Source organism: Thermobia domestica, unplaced genomic scaffold (genome assembly GCF_964235325.1).
Source record: "Thermobia domestica unplaced genomic scaffold, izTheDome1.hap1.1 HAP1_SCAFFOLD_1039, whole genome shotgun sequence".
NCBI lineage: Eukaryota > Metazoa > Arthropoda > Insecta > Zygentoma > Lepismatidae > Thermobia > Thermobia domestica.
The window spans coordinates 35,070-58,333 of record NW_027656749.1 but is presented as its reverse complement, the minus strand read 5'-3'; the positions used below and the strand labels follow the sequence as shown (position 1 = coordinate 58,333).

The 23,264-nt window shown below is 40.7% G+C and overlaps 2 non-coding genes across 2 annotated transcripts; both read right to left on the bottom strand.

Annotated features, from left to right (window-relative positions):
- Positions 1 to 8,300: 8,300 nt before the first annotated feature.
- Positions 8,301 to 8,419, bottom strand: LOC145677563 (5S ribosomal RNA). The gene has a single exon (XR_014129871.1). It is a non-coding gene; the product is annotated as a 5S ribosomal RNA (ribosomal RNA).
- A 177-nt stretch (positions 8,420 to 8,596) lies between these two features.
- On the bottom strand, positions 8,597 to 8,715 carry LOC145677560 (5S ribosomal RNA). Its single transcript, XR_014129868.1, has one exon. It is a non-coding gene; the product is annotated as a 5S ribosomal RNA (ribosomal RNA).
- Between the last annotated feature and the right edge of the window lie 14,549 nt (positions 8,716 to 23,264).

The following is a 23,264-nucleotide window of genomic DNA, read 5'->3' as shown; positions in this document are numbered from 1 at the left end:
TTTTCGAGTTCTCTACTTTATATCTTGCTATCCCAATATTTATTCCGTTGGTAATAAGTGAGTTTATGGTCTCTGGGTCTCTAGAGAAAATCCTCAGAAGTGGGATCGGCCCTCTATCAGATTTCATTCGTGTAACATTGGTGAATTGTATTCGTTGTTCCATCATATCTTCTTTAATTTCTGCGATGTCTAAGTGAACAGGGACTCCTCGGACTACGCATGTAAAAGTGGCTTGTGGCGTCTGTGGTGGCAGGTTGGTTCGTTTTGTGTAGTCATTAGTGTTCCATTGAGCATTGGCCCCAAAGTCCGTCACTGTAAATCCATCCAGAAACTTAGTCTTGTCTTCTTTAGTATTGAAGATTAGTTTCACACCGTTGTTTCTATTGAGGTTGTATATAGTGGCTTTGATGGCTGGTTTAATTTCTGCAAACTTTTTCTTTAGTGTTATTGGGTTCGTCTTTCGAGGGTCTGGGTTGAAAATAGCAATAGAGAAGATCCTTCGTTCATGTGAATTGTGTACATTGTTTTGCTTGCTTTGTGGTTTCTGTTGGCTGCTGAGTTCGTTTGTCTCGTTGTCGCCTGTGCTAGATGGGTGGAGGGATTTCGTGTTTTTCTTCGTTGGGTTGAGTGTGTTTCCTCTGGTCTCCTCTTGTGGTACTGAGTTTTCTATGTGATTGTCATGTATCATCAGCTCGCTGGTCTTTCTCCCATCTTGGTTGCCGATTGCTGTGGGGCGGATCCGCGCCTGAGCTGTTATAGGCATGTCCCTGTAGCTGCAGTTGTATTCACTTCTGGTGTTCGTGCGTCTTGTTTTATTGGTAGGTGAATGGGCGAGATGCGATGGTGAGCTAGGAGATTTCAAGGCTTCCGAGTAGCTGGAGTTAGGTGATCCCGTTGTAGGAGAGAAAGTAGCGTCTGGTGGCAGATCGTCATCCGACGGCGGGTCTCGTTCCGGTGTAGGTTGCATGTTCCTCTCCGGTGTAGTCTGTGCGGGATTTCGTTGTTTTCTTCTTGCTGGTTGCTGTTCGTCTTTGGGCATTTCCTTGCTCGCCTGGCTTCTACTTCTGGTGTTCCTGTGTGGCTTCATTTTGTTTCTTTCTTTAAGGTAGGCAGTAGCTCAGTGTGTGTATGCTTCGCTTCCAGTTAGGGTGAGGGGTGAGAGAGTCTGTATTAATTTGTTTTTGTGTGTATAAGTGGCTCCTTGGTATAACACCGCAAGGTATCCAGAGCAACTGTGTTGTGTGTGTGTGTGTGTGTGTGTTGGTGTTAGTGTTGGGGTCCTATAGTGACGTCCCGTTGGGATCAGTTTAGCCTATTCGCGCTCCGACTGTCGGCAAGGCCTGTACATACGAGAGTGCCTACTCTAAGCTCGGTCACTCAAGAGGGACAGGAGAGCTGATAGTCCAAACTAATCCTTTCGGTGCGTGAGTCGTCAACTTGACTTCATTCAGCGCGCAATTCAGGACGGAAGCTAAAGCAACTCCACACGGATTGAGAGAAGCAAGCGGTCTCCACGCGCAGAGAAGAATCAGCACACAGGACCACACGAGTCTTTGGAACTGGCAGTGCCCGGATAGCTCGCGCTTAATTAGTGATAGTGATAGTGACAGTGTCGTTCAGCGCCGAGTGATAAAGCCACATCCTGTTATGCTAGCTGTCTGAGACTACGGACCAGGACACAACAACCAACTGGTTCTTCTCAGAGCCACCACAGACTTCCTAACTTTACTGACAATCGACTTGGACAGCACTGATCCTATGGATAGTACTCGTCCGGCTCTTATCAGGGCCACCGACTTATGACGTGACCAGGATTGATCGGTTCTTCTCTGAACGGGTCCTTCCGGTATGTCTGAGGTGTGGCCCTAATAAGAGCCGGAAGGACCCGTTCAGAGAAGAACCGATCAATCCTGGTCACGTCATAAGTCGGTGGCCCTGATAAGAGCCGGACGAGTACTATCCATAGGATCAGTGCTGTCCAAGTCGATTGTCAGTAAAGTTAGGAAGTCTGTGGTGGCTCTGAGAAGAACCAGTTGGTTGTTGTGTCCTGGTCCGTAGTCTCAGACAGCTAGCATAACAGGATGTGGCTTTATCACTCGGCGCTGAACGACACTGTCACTATCACTATCACTAATTAAGCGCGAGCTATCCGGGCACTGCCAGTTCCAAAGACTCGTGTGGTCCTGTGTGCTGATTCTTCTCTGCGCGTGGAGACCGCTTGCTTCTCTCAATCCGTGTGGAGTTGCTTTAGCTTCCGTCCTGAATTGCGCGCTGAATGAAGTCAAGTTATATAAAGAGCAAAACCGTTAAATCAAGCTATTTCTCATTGGATAAAGTCAGTCGAAAAGGACAGTTCTCATTGGCTTAGACACGTTTTGTGTTTTTCCTCCGTGCTTTCCCTGCATGATCGAAGGAACAAAACCACGAGTCTTGGGCTGCTTGGGCTTGTATTTCTCGTGTGTGGTGAGCGAAGCAGTAACATATCGAAATGACAGGACGTGGAAAAGGAGGCAAGGGTCTTGGCAAAGGAGGTGCCAAGCGCCACCGTAAAGTTCTTCGTGACAACATCCAGGGTATCACCAAACCCGCTATTAGGCGTCTTGCTCGCCGTGGTGGTGTGAAGCGTATCTCTGGTCTCATTTATGAAGAGACCCGAGGAGTATTGAAAGTATTCCTGGAGAACGTAATCAGAGATGCTGTTACATACACAGAACACGCCAAGAGGAAGACAGTGACAGCTATGGATGTTGTGTATGCCTTGAAGAGGCAAGGAAGAACCCTGTACGGTTTCGGAGGTTAAGTTGGGGTTCCTCCTATTTTGGATATAAAATTGGCATAAACGGCTCTTTTCAGAGCCAACAAATTTATATAAAGGGAAAGATTTACTTTGTGCGATTTTCTGTTAGATTATAAGAATTCGTGTAACTACATTAAAGCCTTTTGATGCACACTAAATTACAGACGTAGAGAGATTAATTTGAGAAAATCATACGTTTTTTTTTACATTATGTACGTTCATGTATACGTATTCATATCATGTAGCAGTATTAATGCTGGAGAAGGGGTTCTGGTTGGAAATTGGCGATTTGTTGGAAGTAGCGAGCATGAGAGATGCGAAACGCAAGTCGGAATTTCTGTTCTGACAGTAGGATGTACGTATAGAGGCTTATACAACTTCTATACTGTGCTGTGAGGGGCGAATAATGCGTTAGAAACCTGAATCTTGTCCTTTATCTTGTTTACGTGGTCTTGGGTTCGATTTCTTTCTTTTGCGGTAGTGTCTATTGTGATTTACATGTAAATTAATGACACTTCGTAGCGGGTTACTAAAATAAAGAGTAATACAAATATGAGATGTAGGTTAATGCATTGTATACTTCACATTATTTACTAAAGAAAGGCAGTAGTTACAAGAAACCTAGGCTCGCTCGTTGGGCACAGTAGCAAATGAGTTCTGAGATCAGAGAATAAGAGTAGTTGCGTATTACAAACCATATACATATAACACATATCACACAAATATGAATATCGACCTTGCAAAGAATAAATCGTACTTAAGTGTGCATTTAATGTCATTACTATGTTGCAAAAGAAATTTAGGAAAGTTTTCTGATCCGCTCTGTTCATGATGTCATTGGGGCATAGTAATGAACAATAATAAATGTCGAGAACATATTGAACAGAGTAATTTCAGCCAAGCCAACGCAAGAGAGAAACATGAGTGCTTTAAGAATGTTGGAAATTCCTTTGTCTAGCATGAAGTACATGAGAATATGTGGTATGAGGTTTTCTTCCATTGCTGAGAATCTGGGCTCGACTGTCCTGTCCTCTGGGTAATATGAGCCCGATGTACGCAAATATCAAAAAAATGTAGCTAGCGACAATACAAAAGGTAATGATCTTATAATTAATAATGTAGTGGGAACTAAGCACATCGCTGTTTGGAGTATTCTAAAGTTAGTGTGACTTCCTATGGGCTTCAATTACGATCGACGACTACACATATACTAATTAATCGAATAGCAGCGAGAATTTCGAATGAAACTAAGCAACTATCTCAGACACTTTTGATGAGTCTGTATATCGAAAACAATTCATTTCAATCGTAAATCTCCTCTATAAAGGGGTTTGTGGCCCTCATAAGGGCCGATTTGTATGAGATATAGGTCTTACATTTATGCCTTCTTCTCAGTTTTCTTGGGCAGAAGTACAGCTTGAATGTTGGGCAAAACACCACCCTGAGCGATTGTAACTCCAGACAACAACTTGTTTAATTCCTCGTCGTTACGGATAGCTAACTGCAGATGACGTGGAATAATCCTAGTCTTCTTGTTGTCACGAGCAGCGTTGCCTGCCAACTCAAGAACTTCAGCTGCCAGGTATTCCATGACTGCAGCCAAATACACGGGAGCGCCAGCACCAACTCGTTCGGCATAGTTACCCTTTCGCAAAAGACGATGGATTCTGCCTACTGGGAATTGAAGGCCAGCCCTGCTGGAGCGGGACTTGCTCTTTCCCTTGACTTTTCCACCTTTGCCGCGACCAGACATTGTTCAATATTCTTTCGTAATAAGATGAGAGGAAAAATTGCGGCCTCCAGAAACAGAAACAGAAACAGAAAAGTTAAAAATAAGGACGCCCCTCGGGAAAGCCCGCGCCCTGACAGAGAGTAAGGCATCAACCATCTATCTACATGCCTCTCCTCACATGCAATTAGTACACTAAAGTATCTGTCGGGTGTAGGTGTATGCCGCGGCTTCTATCTTTTACGAAAGACATTTACACGCGAATCTGTCAATGTGTGAAATAGAAGGAAAGAAGGGTAAAATAGATGATAGGAAAGCGCGAGAGAAGGTTTATTATGTTTTGAGAGAGGGACAAAAAACCTGGAAACCAGGAAAAAACCCCCTATATCGGTCATGCTGCATGCAATAGTATTTACATGGCAAAACCACAGTTGAAGGGTGGCAAAAATCCATGTAAATGTGTCTGTCAAAAATAAATTATTATGTTATGTTAAAGCCTATCTGATTATGTTATATACAAATCTGTGTTGTCTGTAATGGGAAAGTATTGTTAGTGGGGATCTGTGTTATTTTTTTAGCATGCAAATTAGCCGCCTCATCTTCCTTTGTCTGTGCGTGTGTCGTCATCTGTCTGCTGGTTTCAGCATCAATTCACCATTTCTGCAGCTGCCACCTCTGTTTCATTGTTCTTCCGAGCTGGTTTGTAATTTGTGCTCGACTGGTTTCTCTTGGATTTTATCTTGTCTGCATATGTGGGCTGGGTGACATGTATCGAACCGTTGGTTGCTGTCAAGGCGTTCACTGTTTTAGCGAAGATTTTCTTTGTGGCTGTTTGTATAATTGTCAACATCTTGGTGCGTTCTTCTTGGTGACTGGTTGCTGTGAGAATGGTTGTAACCCATGTGATGATCCTGTTTGTGGCCTTCTCTATTTCAGATGTGATTTTCTCTTCTATGGCAGTTGGATGATTCTCTGGTGGGTTTACTTCAGTGGCTTTTCCTGGTTTTTCTGTGGCGATGTGGTCCTGAGAAGGGCCAGTACTTCTGGTAGGGTGTGCTTCTTCTTCTATTGTGACTTTTGTGTATCTCTGCTGGGGGATGCTTCTTGGTCTTTGGGGGCAGGTGCTGCTTCCCGTTCTGTGTCCTTTTTGTTTGCAAGTGGCGCAAAAGCCATTGTCGACTGCTTTGTTACAATCTTCTTGGTGAGAGTTTCCACAGCGGTAACAGACTCTCTGTTCAGTGCATTGAAATTTCAGATGCCCGTACTGGTAACAGTTCCAGCAGGGCATCGGTCTTGGAGGTTGACGGGAATTCTCTACTTTGTACCTCTTTTCTTCAGTTTCCAGTCCTTGGGTTGTGAGTCTATTGACGTCTTCGTAATGTTTGGAAAAAAGCCTTAACATTGGAGCCGGGCCTCTATTTGTGTTTATGCGGATGAGGTTGTTAAACCTTATTTTCTGCTTGTGTAATGCTTCTTTCATCTTATTGATGTTGGTTGTGATCTCAACTCCGCGTATAACACATGTATACGTGGGAGTCTTTTTCTCTTGGTTCTTCGGTGCGTGCTGCTGTCTATCTTCCTGTGTCCTGGTTTTCGTGGTTGAGGTTCTCTCTTCTTCTGTGTATAGTTTCCTTCTTCTTCTATGCTGAACCGGCTTGAATTCAACTTCTTGTTCATCTGTTATTGGTTTTTCACCTGTATGAGAAGTGGTTTTCACCTGTGCGTGGTTATTCACCTGTGTGTGGTTCTGGTGGCCCTGAAAAGAGCCAGAATTGTGAGGTCTCTCCTGTGTGAGCTGATTGGTCGCGTTGCTTTGTTCTTGTCCAGTTGATGGTCGTTCTGGTTGGGTTGCTTCTGTAGTGTTCGTGATACGTCCAAGTAAGATTGCTTGTGGGCCAAAGTCGCTGTTTTTGAATATTTTTAGAAAGATCTCTCTTGTGGCTTCTGATTTGAAGTAAGCACGATGCTTCCCTCCACCCATGTTGAGCAGCATGAAATCCTCTGCATCGATCTTCTGTTTAATAATGGCTTCGATGTTGATTTCTTGACTGGCTTTCAATATGCTCACGGGCGGATACAACAGGTAGTCATCGTTGAGTTGCTTCTGTGCTCCTGGGGGTGTCTCTACTGCTGGGCTGGTTGCCTCCCTCCGGATCTCCCTGGTGGTCGTTTCTGTTTGAGTTTCTCTCCGCATGTCATCTTTGGACGTTTGTCTTCTTGTAGGTTTCTTCTCCCTGCTGGGCTCTCGTCTGGGTGTTTCTGATAACTCACTCCTTTTGTGACTGGCATCACGTGGCTTCTTGGTGGGTGTTCTTTTGGGTGGTCTTGGCATTGCTATGTGGTTTGATGGTCCTGATAAGGGCCAAGTTCACTTTCAGTCACTAATTGGGTTTATGGGCCTGATAAGGGCCAGTTCACTAATTGCTGTGTATTTGCTTCTCTACGCTATCCCAGAGAGATAGTATTGTGATCCCGTCAGCCGACTGTCGGCAAAGCCTGTTCAACCTATATGGCCAGTGCGAATCTTGGTCCACAATAGGGGGTCAAGCTGACGGAAAGCAATATCTATTTCACCAGGAAGCAGTGTGTGTAATGTGTGTGTTTAGCACTATAACTTTATTATCCACAGCTCTTCTCTAAAAACAGGATTATCTGACAAGACTATCCTGTAGCAGATTGTCTGAAGCACTTCTTCACTTCCTGCTGCAAACAATATTCTGTTGCTCTTCTTGTGGGCGGCGTGTAGCGGCTCTAATCAATGGTTGCTTGGTCTAACACCGCAAGGTATCCACAACCATGACGAGCACCTCTCAGCTTCCGTGCATCAAATGAAAAGCAAGGCAGTTGGCGCGAATTGAAACACGTACTGTAATTTAAATGAAGTCGATAAATCGGCGGACACATCTAATTTTGCTGAACGAGTGAGTCATCATGCCACCAAAAACTAGCGGAAAGGCTGCAAAGAAGGCTGGTAAAGCCCAAAAGAATATCTCCAAGGGAGATAAGAAGAAGAAGAGGAGGAGGAAGGAGAGCTATGCCATTTACATCTACAAAGTTTTGAAGCAAGTGCATCCTGACACTGGCATATCTAGCAAAGCTATGAGTATCATGAACAGCTTTGTTAATGACATCTTCGAGCGTATTGCTGCTGAAGCTTCTCGTTTGGCCCATTACAATAAGCGGTCAACTATCACCAGCCGGGAAATCCAAACAGCTGTGCGCCTTCTTTTGCCTGGTGAACTTGCCAAGCACGCTGTAAGTGAGGGTACGAAGGCTGTTACCAAGTACACAAGCTCTAAGTAAAAATCTTCTTCAAGATTTTTCATTTCAAACGGTCCTTGTCAGGACCAACACATTATTCGAAAGAGTTAAATCACGAAATTTGCTTCATTCTGTTATGTAGAAACACGTTGAAATCCAATTTCTATATGCTGTTAGTAAAAAAGTAAAGCACATAGCGGAGATGTGTCGTGCTTGTATACGAAAGGCATTTACTCGCCGGAGATCTACACTTAGTCATAATAATTTACTTTTAAAAAGTGGTAATACATTCCGTGTTAAGTATAGTAGTAGGTGCACACGGATCGGAAATCAGGTTATTTTAATGTGCCGTGCAAATAAACAGGCTGTTAGTGTAAGAAATAGTGGGTATAACGCTTAGAATATCGATTAATCGCTATGAAATAATGTTGATAAATTATCTCTTGAAAGTACTATAAAATTAATGTTTCTAGTATTTTCGTACTTGAAGGATAATGAAATTTGAAAAAGAGATGCCAACAGCACCTGGTGTTCCCAGGCGGTCACCCATCCAAGTACTGACCAGGCCCGATGCTGCTTGACTTCGGTGATCGGACGAGAACCGGTATATTCAGCATGGTATGGCCGTTGGCGAATGCATATGGCTTCGAGTGAGTTATTGTAGCTACGTAGGTTTGTCGGTGAATACTCAAAAAGACCAGCGCGTGGAAAGCGTTGCTAATTGTTTTAAGTAATGCATGATTACGAAATTATCGTGGTGAACGATGTGAGAATATTCGTCTTTGTGAAAAACAAAATTAGAAAAAGTATACCAACAGCACCTGGTGTTCCCAGGCGGTCACCCATCCAAGTACTGACCAGGCCCGATGCTGCTTGACTTCGGTGATCGGACGAGAACCGGTATATTCAGCATGGTATGGCCGTTGGCAACTACCTTTTCTTCAATGTCCTGTTAAGGAAGTATGTTTTAAGTAAGAATTGACATTATTAACTATAAAGGCAAGCATATTAACGTCGTTAACATTACTTGGAATATACTAATATTCGAATAAATATTTGAATGTTCGAATGATGAGTGATTCGGATGTTCATAGTGCCACTGTGTCCTATCGAGTTTACTATCACGAACCACGTATGAAATTGTATATAAATAAATAAAAATAAATCCTTTATTAAGTATTGATTACAGGAAAAAGGCAAACTTACATTCTTTAATGTACACAATGAAATGTATGAAAGATATTTTTAAGATATGTTTCACTTACCCTTTATAACGCAAGGTAGTTTTCAGTGTAGCATTCTCTTCAGCTGCGAGATAACGTAAGGCAGATGATCATTCAGTCGTGAAGCACTAAAATGTAATATACATTTTAACTATTATCGATAAGAATTATTTACTGCAGGGATGCAAATAAAGTGAGGCAAATTAGTAAATAAAAACCGATACTGTAACTGATAATATAATTAGTTGTATCTGTATTAGTTGTATATACAGTAATCGCACGATTATCCGCGGAGTTGGATGTTGGCATAATCGCGCATAATCAGCAGTATGAGCAGAAAAGGGAAATGAAATGAAATATTTAGATTTACGTCGCATACTTATACCGGTTACGCTAAAGGAGACGGTGATGATGAGTACTGAATGAAGAAAGTGGGAGGAAACGGGAGAAACCCGAGAAAACCCATGAGCACGGTCTTTATGCACGACAAAGTTCACACGGCACGAGCTGGGATTGAATCAGGGACCCCAAGCACCGGAGGCCAAAAAACGGACAAAAAGTCTTTCGTGCAACTTTCGTTTTCGGTAAAAAGTTTACACATAATTTAGAAAGAGTAGTTTTCTGGTCTTTTTATTTCACAAGTTGGTTCATGTCTATATTTTTTACATGCATAAAAAATTTTTCAACTCCCTTGCTTATTTCCTGTTAAAGACCTCTACCTCTGATTGTATTTTTTGCACATATTCTTATTGTTTTCAGACAACATTTCTAAAAGCGTAATTTATCGTCAGCAAGAAAAGAAAAGGAAAGCCTCGGATAGTGGAATGTGTACTGTATATATATATATATATATATATATATATATATATATATATATACGTATTAGTATATAGTTTTATTTTATACGTCTCCTATTATTACACAATGTGCAGATATTGTCAAAGCGCAAGTAAATATGTATAACTCCCCGTTCTGCACTTAATAACTTGAAAGAAGTTCGGGGAAGGTAGTGTAACAGAAAGTGCAAACAGAAATGAGGGTTTAAAGGCATTTAATATTATTCCGTAGTAGTATGATTTTTTGTAAAAAAAAAAATATATATATATATATATATATATCTAAACATACATATTCAATGATATAGTAAGAGGTTAGCAGCACTGATAGAACTGCAGAAAGTACAAAACCGTTAATAAGAAAGAGAGAGAGATGGTGGCCGCTTTTGTGCTTTTCATTGGCTAATTCCGAATTGCGCGCGAATACGTACGAGATTTCTTTCTTTTTCCTCTTCGCAGCCCAGATGTTGCCAATTAGAAGTTTTTAGTACTACATTTGTATGAAAATGTTGCCTTTAAGAAATGTGGTTTGCATACAGAGAAAAGAGCAAAATGAATATTTACCTTAGTGGGCATGAAAAAAGACGAAACATTTTGCAAGATGGACACACGAACTTCCTTAATGCAGGCGTTCAGTACATTATTGTAAAGAAAAAAACACTAAAAAGAATTACTTCAATATCCCTAGCAACATTCAACAATTCATAGAGAAAAATCTTTATTTTGAGAACAATGGAAAACTATGTAATTGTAGATAACTACTAAATTTAATGATTAAGGAAAACGTTTAGGCCCGGCCCTTCAGAAAGAAAGTGCACAGAATATTCTCTCATGGAAGCAATTGCAAAATCAACATTTTGTTTGCAGTTATAATTAGAGGATCTATATACAGGGTGTTCGAAAAAGAATGTATCCTCTTGAAAGAAAATATTCTCTGGGCCCCTAATCCTTTATATACCGAAAGGAAGTTTGTATAGCATTTTTTCTTACCTTCGTTAGAAGAATTGAAAGTGACTACTATCGTGACACGGGAGATATTTAATCGATAGTCGAATTACTCACATACTCGAATGAACACGTCTCTTGTAAGGAGAGGAAAGGCTTCTGTGATCCGCTATCGCAGCTGTGTCATATCTGCAGAGAATGTTAGGACACAAACGTGATCTTTGAGAGCCTCGTGAAAAGAAGTCGCATAGTATCATGTGTGGAGACATCGGGGCCATCTGAAGAACGCTTCATCATTAGGACCAAGGGCGAGTTACGAAACACTCTGGGATATATTTATTAACATAACTTCTCGTCATTCTGCAAGTGTGGTGGAGCTCCATCCTATTGGAAAAGGAAACCTCGGGAGCCCTCTTCATGTGTAGGTATCGTTCACATCTGAAGCATGTGAAGATAGATTACTGTACTATCGTGTACCTAAAATCATTTTCTACGAATACGAACATGTCTACACTGAAGGCAGTGCAGCTCTTTTTCTCTTTTTTTTGGTCATGTATTGTAACGCGGGGCAATGCACACAATAACATGTAATGTTGTGTATCATCATAAAGGGCCAGGGCGATGATTGGATCTTGATGGACGTGGAGAACTGATAGGTGATGTGAGTGGTATTGTGATCTATGGTTGTATGTTTACTGATGAATGCATAAGGAGAGGTGAAGGGGTTGCCTTTTTTTTTATGTCGATCGGGAGGGAAGCGATTGGGAAACTTTTGACTTTGTTTTTCAACCGAATATATTGATTGAATAGGTCGCCGACAATTTTACGGGGCGTCACGTCGTTGCCTTTTTCATGTCGATCGCGAGCGAAGCGAGCGTTTTTTTTTTTTTTTTTTTTTTTTTTTTTTTTTTTTTTTTTACCGACAATATGTATTGAATCGGTTGCCAACACCTTTAGGGGCGCGTCACGTCCTTCTTTCTGTGCTGATCGCGAGCGAAGCGAGCGCGAAATTTTTGACTTTTTTTTTTTTTTTTTTTTTTTTTTTTTACCCACAATATTTATTCAATCGGTCGCCAACACTTTTAGGGGTGCGTCACGTCCTCTTTTCTCTGCTGATCGCGAGCGAAGCGAGCGCGAAATTTTGACCTTTTTTTCTCTTTTTAATTCTTTTTTTTCTTTAAGAAAAAATATTGATTTCATAGGTCGCGAACATTTTTACGGGATGCAACATCGTTTATTTGTTTTTCCAACCGTCTTTCTGTCTTGAGCCCCCGCCAAGTTAACTTTATGGTGGACAAAAACTATGTGCGGTGGGTTACCGCGGGGTTCTCCCGTTTCCTCCCACTTTCTTCATTCCACCACCATTTCAATCATTTCTCATAATCAGCGCCTCTTTTAGCCTAAGCGGCATAACGTGGGACGTAAAACAAAGATTTCCTTTAGTTGCTTTCTGTCTTGATTACGAGCGCGAAATTTTTTACTTTTTTTTTCTTTCTTTTGATATTATTCATTTAATAGGACGGCAACACCTTTACGGGCCGCCGCGTCGTCGTTTACACTTCTTCAGCCCATATTCTTTCTGCTTGTTCGTTTTCCGGCATCTTGTTATCACCGCCCGCGGCAATGCCTATGTCTTTCATCGCTTTTTGAAGCAAATCTTTAATAAATATGCACTCTCACATTTGTACTAATATGCATACCACAGTGGATAGACTGTAACTAGGAAAGCAGAAGCCTGCATATCATATTATTTAACAGTTGAAAGTGAACTGTCATTTTAAGTTTGATTTTGATCAGATGAGTGCAGTTCAACTCGTCGACAATTGTGAAGATTCTCGAGGTTAGGGACCATCCATTTTGTGCTTTGTAATGAAAATGGCTGCAGCCAAACTTCTCTGATCTGAATGAAACTTGGCATGATGATACATCTTGACCTGCTCTACAAGTTTATTTAGTATTTTCCGTTGCGCAGGCTTTTGCTTCTCCAGGTTCTCCCATGGAACTGAGAAACGTATTCAGTCGAACTTCTGCGGTAAGTCAGTATATCATCCTGAGAAGTTTGATCGAGATAGCAGAGGTTCGACTATTCGTTTTTCAATTCCATGTGATATTACAACACGGTGAACTAAATTTATATAGAAACACTTTGATTTTGTTTTGTTTTTTGCTAGCATTAAACTGAGAAAATGTTATTCAATAGACAGAGAACACCACTCAAAGAAAAGTACATCATAAGAATATATATATGGTTGCTGTGGTTCTCGGTTTAATTTGCTAGTTAAGAAACTTGCTCTAAATAAGTACATCTTACAGGTGAAAAACTAAGCCAGGCGATAGAATTAAATATAAAGTTATACACTTTTATTTTACGTTTACTAGTGTTGGGTTACTACTGTAAAATAAGTCAGTATATATGAAAGATAACTGTATTAGGTACTATTTTCCACCGGCGGTGTATTCTTGCATAGTGTACTTAATGTTTACAAGCGGGGCGCTACTAGTATGGATGCATGACAAGTGCTATTGAAACTCGAAAACTAACTGGTTTCCACTACCCTTGCTTATACGTATACCCGCGTCGCCTTCGCTCCTGTTCACTTTGGACGCACATTCTTGCTATCGCTCAGGCCCCCAGCTTTCTCCTGTTTTGGCTCCCTTAAATAGTATTCGTGCTTTTTATTGGCCACCTGGCAAAGCACTTGTAATGATTTTACACCAGTAACTCTAAAATACATGTGTATTACTTTATTTAATTCTGTCGTCTGCAGAATTTTTTTTTTTTTCGTACAAATATGCCTTTTCATGCAGAACACTGAATTTTGCCTGTAAATTTTTGAGAATATGCTGTGACGAAACTTGAGCACCGTTCTTCTTTTCTTTCTTATCACGAGTCTTCTTTAGCCTAATGAGCACAATCATCACACGATAACGACTATTCTTTTCATTTAACTTGTAAACAAGTTGAACTAATAATAATAATTGATGTACAAAGGAGAAGTGTCCTACATATTTGAGGTAAAAAATAAAATAAATATACTTCTACTTCATCCGTGTTTACAAAGTTAAATGTTATCGATTTACAAAAAATGGTCACCTATCCACACACTGACCAGGCTCGACACTGCTTGACCATACATATTAAAACATCGGTCCCACTGAATACACAAGTAGTAAGCACATTCACATAAAAATAATTAGGATTACAGTATATAAAATGCGTTAATTAAAATAGCAAATGCCTTACCTTATCACAGGCGATCCAAAGCCACTGCACATCATCTGCTACGCACACTATATTCCTCCAATATTTCACTCACTTCCTATATCACGCAACAGAAAATATTAATAAAATTCACTTAGCAACATTTTCATTTTTAATCAACAATACGTATAACAATTAAGAATAAAATTAATTGTGAGCACATTGTTATAATTAGAATACTGTTTTTATTCGTTTACAAATATGGGATTAATATAGAGCTGGCAGCAACAATATATACAACTCATCCTGTATGTATCGTAAATCCTAACTTGAGAAGACATCTCTGACGCAAACAATGAGACAAGAAATCAAATACTATATCCGACACATTTGGGGTTTATTGAACTTCAATGTTGGAAGATACCACCTTGTCGGTAGTACAAATGTAATATCCTTACAACACGCGGAACTTTTGCCAGGCATATCTAGGAATTTGGGAAGATTAATTGATATCCTTAATGTGCAATGTATGATTATGACGCATTGTTATGTACACGCAGACGGAACCAGGACAATCTATAGATGACATTTGCACTGTGTTTGGACAATTTGTTCGCAGAAAATAACCGTTTTTGTCTATGAATACTTGAGAACATGGAAGGTATGAGATATACATTTTATGCGCAAATATTATAATACAAATCATTGTTAGTTTGGTGGATGCGTGAAAGAAAGAAAAGGAGTAGATTTTTGCAGACGTCCGGATATAAAGCGAGAACTGAGAATACGCATCTATAACATCTATTTTCTTTGTGTTAATGATATCGATGAACTAAACGGGGAAACTAAAATACAACTGTTTGCAGTATAATTCGAAGTATAGTCAAGTGCAGAGGCGTACTCACGGGGTGTCCACCGGGTGCGGACTCCTCGCAAAAGTTCCTAAGTGAACATACATTTGCAGACTTTCTCATTAAATGTAGTTATTAACAGGGAAAATATTGATGTATCATCAATATAAATCTGATCTTACACTTCATCTGTACTCTGTCTGTATCATGTTTTTGTGAAAAAGTAAGTGGAATATTTATCGTGTTTTCGAATGCAGAATAATAGTATATAGACATAGTGGCTTGTAGTATTGGAACCTTGCCCCCCGAAGCTTGGATCCCTTAGAAGAAAAAAAAATGCATGCGCGCCTGGTGAAATGGTTAACGAATTCAGTTCACTCGATGAATCGACAGATAGTAATACACATTTCGACAGATCGACAGCATTCGACAGATACAGACATATGAAAGTAGCACAAGAATTAGGCGAAAGTCCGTGCGTTTCCTCAATTCACGTAGGAAACAACAGAAAATATCAACTACCATAAAATAATCCGTATATATATTTAATTTATTTGGAATAAAATAAATATAGAAACAACCTGTTCATACATAACTACGGTAAGTGCGTTAATTGCTAACGTAAGAACAAATATGAAACAAGGCACAAAATAAAAAAGAAAAATAAAGTTAAAGGGAATAAATATTTAGGCTTGATTGTCATTCGTATTAAGAAGCTGGGTAATAAAATGTTAAAATCTACAGAAAATTATGAAATTAAATCAGGATTTGAAATAAAAGTCTATACATTGGAAGTAGGCCAGGGAGTTTGCAAGGCAGATGTGTGCGACACGCGTTACTTTATAGATTCCCTTCATTGAACTATAGTAAGCAGTACGAAGATGGTACTTTGCGTATAATCACAGGAAGGATTGAAGTTAATTACCATGGTAATATAATTATTTATTGATAAGTATTTCCATGTTAAATTATGAAAATTATAAGCACAAGGAGGGTGAAAAAGTAGTGTGACCGACTTAGCAATGACTGAAACATAAAATAGAAAAGCGAATAAAAACAAATGCCTTTTGAGTTATGTGGAATAAAGTTTCTTCTAGCCAGTAAGGAAGAATAGGATCTGGTGCATTCATTGAATACCTGAAAAAAATCGTTTATCAAAATAGAAGGAAACACACTTATCGTTGTGGCAACTACGAACTTCTGTTTACCTCAGCCCGCCTCAGCAAGTGCTTTCTATCCGGTCCGCGCTCCGTAACCAAACTCAACGCTGCCTGCTAGCGAAAATTTCATTCTTCAGTATCGTTGAGTTTATTGCAGAAAGCAATGGCAGATACGGCATCAGCACCTGCAGCCCCGGCACAGGCTTCTCCTAAGAAGTCTGCAAAGCCTAAGAAACCAAAAACAACACCTTCTCATCCAAGAACATCAGAAATGGTGAACAACGCCATCAAGAATTTGAAGGAAAGGGGAGGAAGTTCACTGCAAGCTATTAAGAAATACATCTCTCAGAACTACAAAGTGGATGCCGAGAAGCTTGCTCCATTTATCAAGAAATACTTGAGAAGTGCAGTTGCTTCTGGGTCTTTGGTTCAGACCAAGGGAAAAGGTGCATCTGGATCGTTTAAGCTTAGTGCTTCATCGCTGAAGGAGAAGCCTGAAGGTGGATCTTCAACCAAGGCGAAACGATCAGCATCAAAGGAGAAGAAGCCTGCGAAAAAGCCAGCAGCTAAACGTCCCAAGAAGACTGGTGAAAAGAAAAAGGCTGCTGCTCCCAAACCTAAGAAATCACCATCTAAAGTGAAGAAGGCAAAAACTCCCAAGAAGCCAAAGGCCCCGAAGCCAAAGAAGGCTACAGCAAAACCGAAAAGTGCTAAGAAGGCTGCACCAAAGAAGAAGTAAATGTGTCAGTAAATCATCTGACATTTTAAAACGGCTCTTTTTAGAGCCATCAAATACTTTGAGAAGAGTAAAATTGTGCTTTTCCTATCATTATCACATGTTCATTCATAGCAATGTATAGTATACACGCAAGGGACTTTGAGTTTTCTTTTTAACCGAAGCACTTCTTGATGTAAGTGCTTTATAACAGAGGGGAATTGAGGGTGGGGAAAGAAAGCTTTCACGGGTGTCAAGAATGGTGTACTCGAAAAAAAATGGGGAACACATTACGTAATGTCAATTTGTGATCACTTACTTTTTCCTTGTTCCTATCTTCAAGTAGCGAAACAGTACAGAAAACGCACTTAATGCATTTGTTAGAAAAACTTTTGCAGGCTGACTGGGTTCGATTCTCGGTGGGAGCTCAAATGTTTCGCATTGCACGTTAATAAGTAGGTCCACGTTTGAAACAGCCTTGCTGCTGAAAGGGACACTAAACTAAAATCAACTCTTTTCAAGGCTGGGGTGAAAGAAATGTTCGAACTTATTACAACTCGTGAAAGTGAAGTAGACTATGTTTCAATTTAACGTCGTACTATTATGATTTTTATGATAAAGGAGACGGGTGATTACGCCTAATGAATGATGGAAATACTGGTGTAATGAGAAAGTGTTAGGAAAAGGGAACACGCTAATAACCACGGATACCGTCTTATAATTCGTAATATTGCTATAAAGAAAAATAGTAACACCAGCAGAAATGTAGGTGTACAATTGAACTGATGTTAAGTACAAACAGACACTTAAAGAAAGTTTAGTTTAACGTTTGCATTCAACAGCAGCGACCTCTGACAAAATAATATTACTTTTGCTACCTTGGAAGAAGTACATATTTCGCCTGCGAGTTCTATCAGATTAATAACGTTGAGAAGGGCAAACAGTGGTTGAATCGAAGTTAAGTTATGCAACATATGGCAAAATCGAACCCTTGACCACATAAAACGAAGATAATCAATCGGTAAACATAGGGGAAAACTAAAGAATATACTTGAAAGATAGGATGATATACGAAACGACAGGAAAACGAAGGTAGATGTATTAACTATGCAACATACGGCGTGAGAATTTAAAAAAAAAAGATAACAAGTATGGACAAGATCCTTGTTAGGATAACAGCATCTCTAAGTAGTGTATTGGTCCTAAAAAGGACCGTTTTTGAACTCAGTGCCAGAACTTCAAACTTAAGCACGTTCCCCACGGATGCGGCGAGCAAGCTGAATGTCCTTAGGCATGATTGTGACTCTCTTTGCGTGAATAGCACACAAGTTGGTGTCTTCGAAAAGCCCTACAAGGTAAGCTTCACTTGCCTCCTGTAAAGCCATGACAGCTGAGCTTTGGAAGCGAAGATCTGTCTTGAAATCTTGTGCAATTTCTCGGACGAGTCGTTGGAAGGGCAGCTTGCGGATGAGCAATTCAGTGCTCTTCTGGTAACGACGAATTTCTCGGAGAGCCACAGTACCAGGCCTGTAACGATGGGGCTTTTTCACTCCACCGGTAGCTGGAGCACTCTTTCTTGCAGCTTTGGTGGCAAGCTGCTTTCGAGGAGCTTTGCCTCCAGTAGATTTCCTAGCTGTCTGCTTGGTACGTGCCATTGCAACTGTCACGACTTGTTTCAAATAATTGCGCGCTCAAAGTCAAAGTCAAAGTCAAAGTCTGTTTTCCCAGAATGGGAGGGACGTCTAGCCAGTAGGGCTACTTTGTCCATGGTGTTATTTGTGTTTTGTTTGTGGTGCTAATCAGAGGGCCTAGGAATTGGGTATGTGAAAAGGAGTTGGGATTAAAGGTATCGGATTTCTACTGGAAGCTAGCGTTGTTTATTTATCTTTCTTCTTGATCTTCCCTGTGGAACAGCTCGGCCGTAATCCAGTGTTGAGGCGCTCGTAAGCTCCGCCATTGAGTCCAAAAACTTTTTTTTTTTTTTTTTTTTTTTTTTTTTTTTTTTTTAATATATATATATGGTTTGGTTTAGTTTTTAGCGATGTTTGCTAGTGTTTCGATAATGGTTTTGGGGTTTTCTGTATTTGGTATTGTTGCGTAGTGTTCTTTGAAGAAATTTGATTCAATCAATCTATTGGCGAACTTTCTGTTTAGATACGATATGAACTCGTTGAGCTTTTTGAGTTTATATATTTGATATGCCTCATCTGTCTGTGTTTCTCCCATCGTTATTCTTATCCAGTACCTTTCCGTACGTTTCAGTCTTTCGACGTCTTGGTTAGTGAAGAGTGGGGAGCCGTAGGTGAGATTAGATCTTATAATCGTTTTGTAGATTCTTGAGTTAACCTGAGCTGAGTTGTTGGCGTTTTTCAGAATTGGTTTAAGTAAATGCATAATTTTAATTGCCTTACTTTTTAGTTTCTTAGTATGTTGGTGTAGACTCAGTCTGTTGTTGAACGTGATTCCTAGGTAGGTGGCATTGTTTTGAGGCTTGATCCGTACGTTGTTGACTTTAATGGTTCTGTTTTTATTTTTCCTGGTGCCTTTGGCTGTTGGGTATAATATGAGTAGCTGAGTCTTGGCAGAGTTCATCTCCAGATGCCACTCTTTACACCACTTGGAGAAACTGTCTGCTTGTTTTTCTAGCTTAGTTAGAATGTTCTTGGTGATGCGGGATGTGGTCCAGTAGGCCGTGTCATCTGCGTATAATGCCAGCTGAGTGTTATCGTTTTTTGGAGTGTCGTTAACATACACGATGTATAAGAGTGGTGCAAGAGTGGATCCCTGAGGAACGCCTCTCTCTATGGGAATGGGGTTCGACAGCTTATCTTGGAATTTAAGTCTTGTTTCCCGGTTTTTAAGGAAGAAGTAGATCCATCGTATTATTGTTGTTGGGAGGTTGAGGTTTGTCAGCTTATACAAGAGCCCCTCGTGCCACACAGTGTCAAATGCACTGCTCAGGTCAAAGAACATGGCTCCTAATTTGTACTTCCGTTTGAAGGCTTCCTGAGCGTCATTGAATATTCTTATGGTGTGCTGGATTGTGTTATATGTTGGCCTGAATCCTGCCTGGTGCTTATTGAGTTGTTTACTCTCGGCCATGTATTGGTGGATCCTGTTTACTATTATCTTCTCTATGAGCTTAGAGAAGGTGGGTGTGAGAGTAATAGGTCTATAACTATTGGATAGTGTGGGTGGTTTCCCTGGCTTCAGGATTAGTATAGTGTGCGCTTGCTTCCACGCTGTTGGTATATATCCAGTGGCTAGAGTGGCGTTGTATAGGTCTGTGAGTTTGCGGGTGAGAGTTTCCGGGGATTTCTTGATATGGAGAGCGGTGATCCTATCCGGACCTGGAGCAGTGCATTTTTTCTTTCTAAGAACATTAATTACTTCTTCATGTGTGATATCTTTTAGTAGTATGTTGTGATCTCCTGGGTGATTGTCGAGCTTGTCAGCCTCTATCAGGTTTTGGTGGTGGTTAATAATATTGGTAATGAGATGTGCTCGGTTTTCTATGTCTCTTTGTTGTGCTGTTGCGTTGTTGGCTCGAGCATATTTTCTCCTCATAATGTCTTCGAAATACTGTAGTTTATCATTTACAGTTGGTAAGTCTCTGTTGTCTATCTTGTGCGGGTTGGGGTTTGCTGTGCGGCGGCTGTACCTCATTTTGATGGTTTTCCAGAACTTTCTTGGATTACTTCTTTGTAATGCCTCGAGGTGACTACATATTCTGTTTATTTTTGATTCATTGTGTCTGATGATGTCTTCTTTTATTTCCCGTTGTAGCCTATTAATAGCGTTTTTTGTGTTTGGGTTTGGGTGGATCTTATGTATCCGATGAAGTTCTCTTTTCTCTTTGATTTTGATTATGATGTCTTCTGGAAGCCTTTCTTCCTGGGGGTTGATGCAAGATTTTGGAATGTGTTCTTCTATAGCTGCTTGTACTGCTTCGGTGAGACGTTGATTAGCTGCTTCTATTGATTCCGGGGTTGCGTCTATTTGTAAGTTGATTATTTGGTCACTAATTGTGTTCCTGAAGTCTTCCCAGTTCGTTTTGTCATATCTATATATTGTTTTTGTGTTTATTTCTTCCATGTGCGTCCCATGTATTGTGAAAGGGATTATGGCATGGTCCGACCCGGTGGCGAAGTCGGGAGCATGGCACTCGGTTTTTGGTAGCATTTGGGGTGACGTGAGAATTTTGTCGGGCTTGGTGTCTATTTCGTTAATTCTGCGTGCTTTCCTGGTAGGTCCAGGAATTCTGGCATTCATCCATGTGGTCATGGCTAGATATTCGATTAACTTTCTTCCATTGTTGTTGGTAATGGGGTCTTCTATTAGCTGGTGCTGGCTGTTTATGTCCGAGGCTACGATAATTCTTCTGAACTGGGAGAGGTAGTTTAGGATAGGGAAGGAGTTTTCAACGTTTAGGTTTGGTGAGTTATATAGTGTGGCTAGGTAGAAAGGATTTTCTGTGTGGATTTGGATCAGGATGGGGGTTTGGGAGTCACATTTGATATCTGGAGGTATAGGATATTCCGTGTAGTTGATGCCCTGTTTTATTAATATGGCCGTGCCACCATTAGCTTTTATTGCCTGTGTTTTATCGTGCCGGACTGTATTGTAGCCTGGAATGTGAAGTGAGTTGTTCTTCCGGAGCATTGTTTCATTTAGTATTATAATGTGGATGTTGTGGTCCCTTGCGTATTGTGTTAGTTCTGCAGTTTTTTGGCGAGCCCCCTCGATGTTGAAGAGCATCATTCGGAGCTTACTGCTGATCTTCTCCTTTTTATTGTTCATCATCAGATGGATCTGGTGAGTTTGTGAAGCCATCTTTGTTATAGTGGGGTTTCTGTTTTTTGTTTCTGTGGTAGTACTGTTTTCCAACGTACAAAAAGCCTTCTCTGGAAGTCATAATGTTTATTTTTTCGCTGAATATATCTTCTGTTGTTCTTCTAAGTATGTCTATCAGTTCCTTGGGCTTATCTTTGTGAATTAGAGTGAGGGTGCTACTCACCCATGTAAGAATGTTGTCTTGAAGTTGCAGTATCTTGTTTTTTAGATCCTCCATTGTATCCTCCAGTGTAGTATGTTCTGGTGGCGTTTCGTCATCTATGGGTTCTGTGTGTTCTTCATTATTACTGGTTTCCTTGTTGAGGTCTTGCTGGTTAGGCAGTGTAATAACTTTCTTTATTTGGTGGTCTTCATTCTGGTATGGCCTTGCAGGGCAGTTGCTACTTCCGGTTCTGTGTCCTTTAGCTGTGCATGTTGCGCAGAATGACTTCGTGGCCTCTGAGTTGCATGTTCTTGGTGAGTGTTTCTTCCCGCATTTGTAGCACGTGACCTCGTTGTTGCATCTGGTTGCGTGGTGGCCGTATGAGAAACATCGTGTGCATGGTGTAGGGCGTCCAGTGGTTTTCGAGTTCTCTACTTTATATCTTGCTATCCCAATATTTATTCCGTTGGTAATAAGTGAGTTTATGGTCTCTGGGTCTCTAGAGAAAATCCTCAGAAGTGGGATCGGCCCTCTATCAGATTTCATTCGTGTAACATTGGTGAATTGTATTCGTTGTTCCATCATATCTTTTTTAATTTCTGCGATGTCTAAGTGAACAGGGACTCCTCGGACTACGCATGTAAAAGTGGCTTGTGGCGTCTGTGGTGGCAGGTTGGTTCGTTTTGTGTAGTCATTAGTGTTCCATTGAGCATTGGCCCCAAAGTCCGTCACTGTAAATCCATCCAGAAACTTAGTCTTGTCTTCTTTAGTATTGAAGATTAGTTTCACACCGTTGTTTCTATTGAGGTTGTATATAGTGGCTTTGATGGCTGGTTTAATTTCTGCAAACTTTTTCTTTAGTGTTATTGGGTTCGTCTTTCGAGGGTCTGGGTTGAAAATAGCAATAGAGAAGATCCTTCGTTCATGTGAATTGTGTACATTGTTTTGCTTGCTTTGTGGTCTCTGTTGGCTGCTGAGTTCGTTTGTCTCGTTGTCGCCTGTGCTAGATGGTCCTTCTCTCGGGTGGAGGGATTTCGTGTTTTTCTTCGTTGGGTTGAGTGTGTTTCCTCTGGTCTCCTCTTGTGGTACTGAGTTTTCTATGTGATTGTCATGTATCATCAGCTCGCTGGTCTTATGAAGTCAAGTTATATAAAGAGCAAAACCGTTAAATCAAGCTATTTCTCATTGGATAAAGTCAGTCGAAAAGGACAGTTCTCATTGGCTTAGACACGTTTTGTGTTTTTCCTCCGTGCTTTCCCTGCATGATCGAAGGAACAAAACCACGAGTCTTGGGCTGCTTGGGCTTGTATTTCTCGTGTGTGGTGAGCGAAGCAGTAACATATCGAAATGACAGGACGTGGAAAAGGAGGCAAGGGTCTTGGCAAAGGAGGTGCCAAGCGCCACCGTAAAGTTCTTCGTGACAACATCCAGGGTATCACCAAACCCGCTATTAGGCGTCTTGCTCGCCGTGGTGGTGTGAAGCGTATCTCTGGTCTCATTTATGAAGAGACCCGAGGAGTATTGAAAGTATTCCTGGAGAACGTAATCA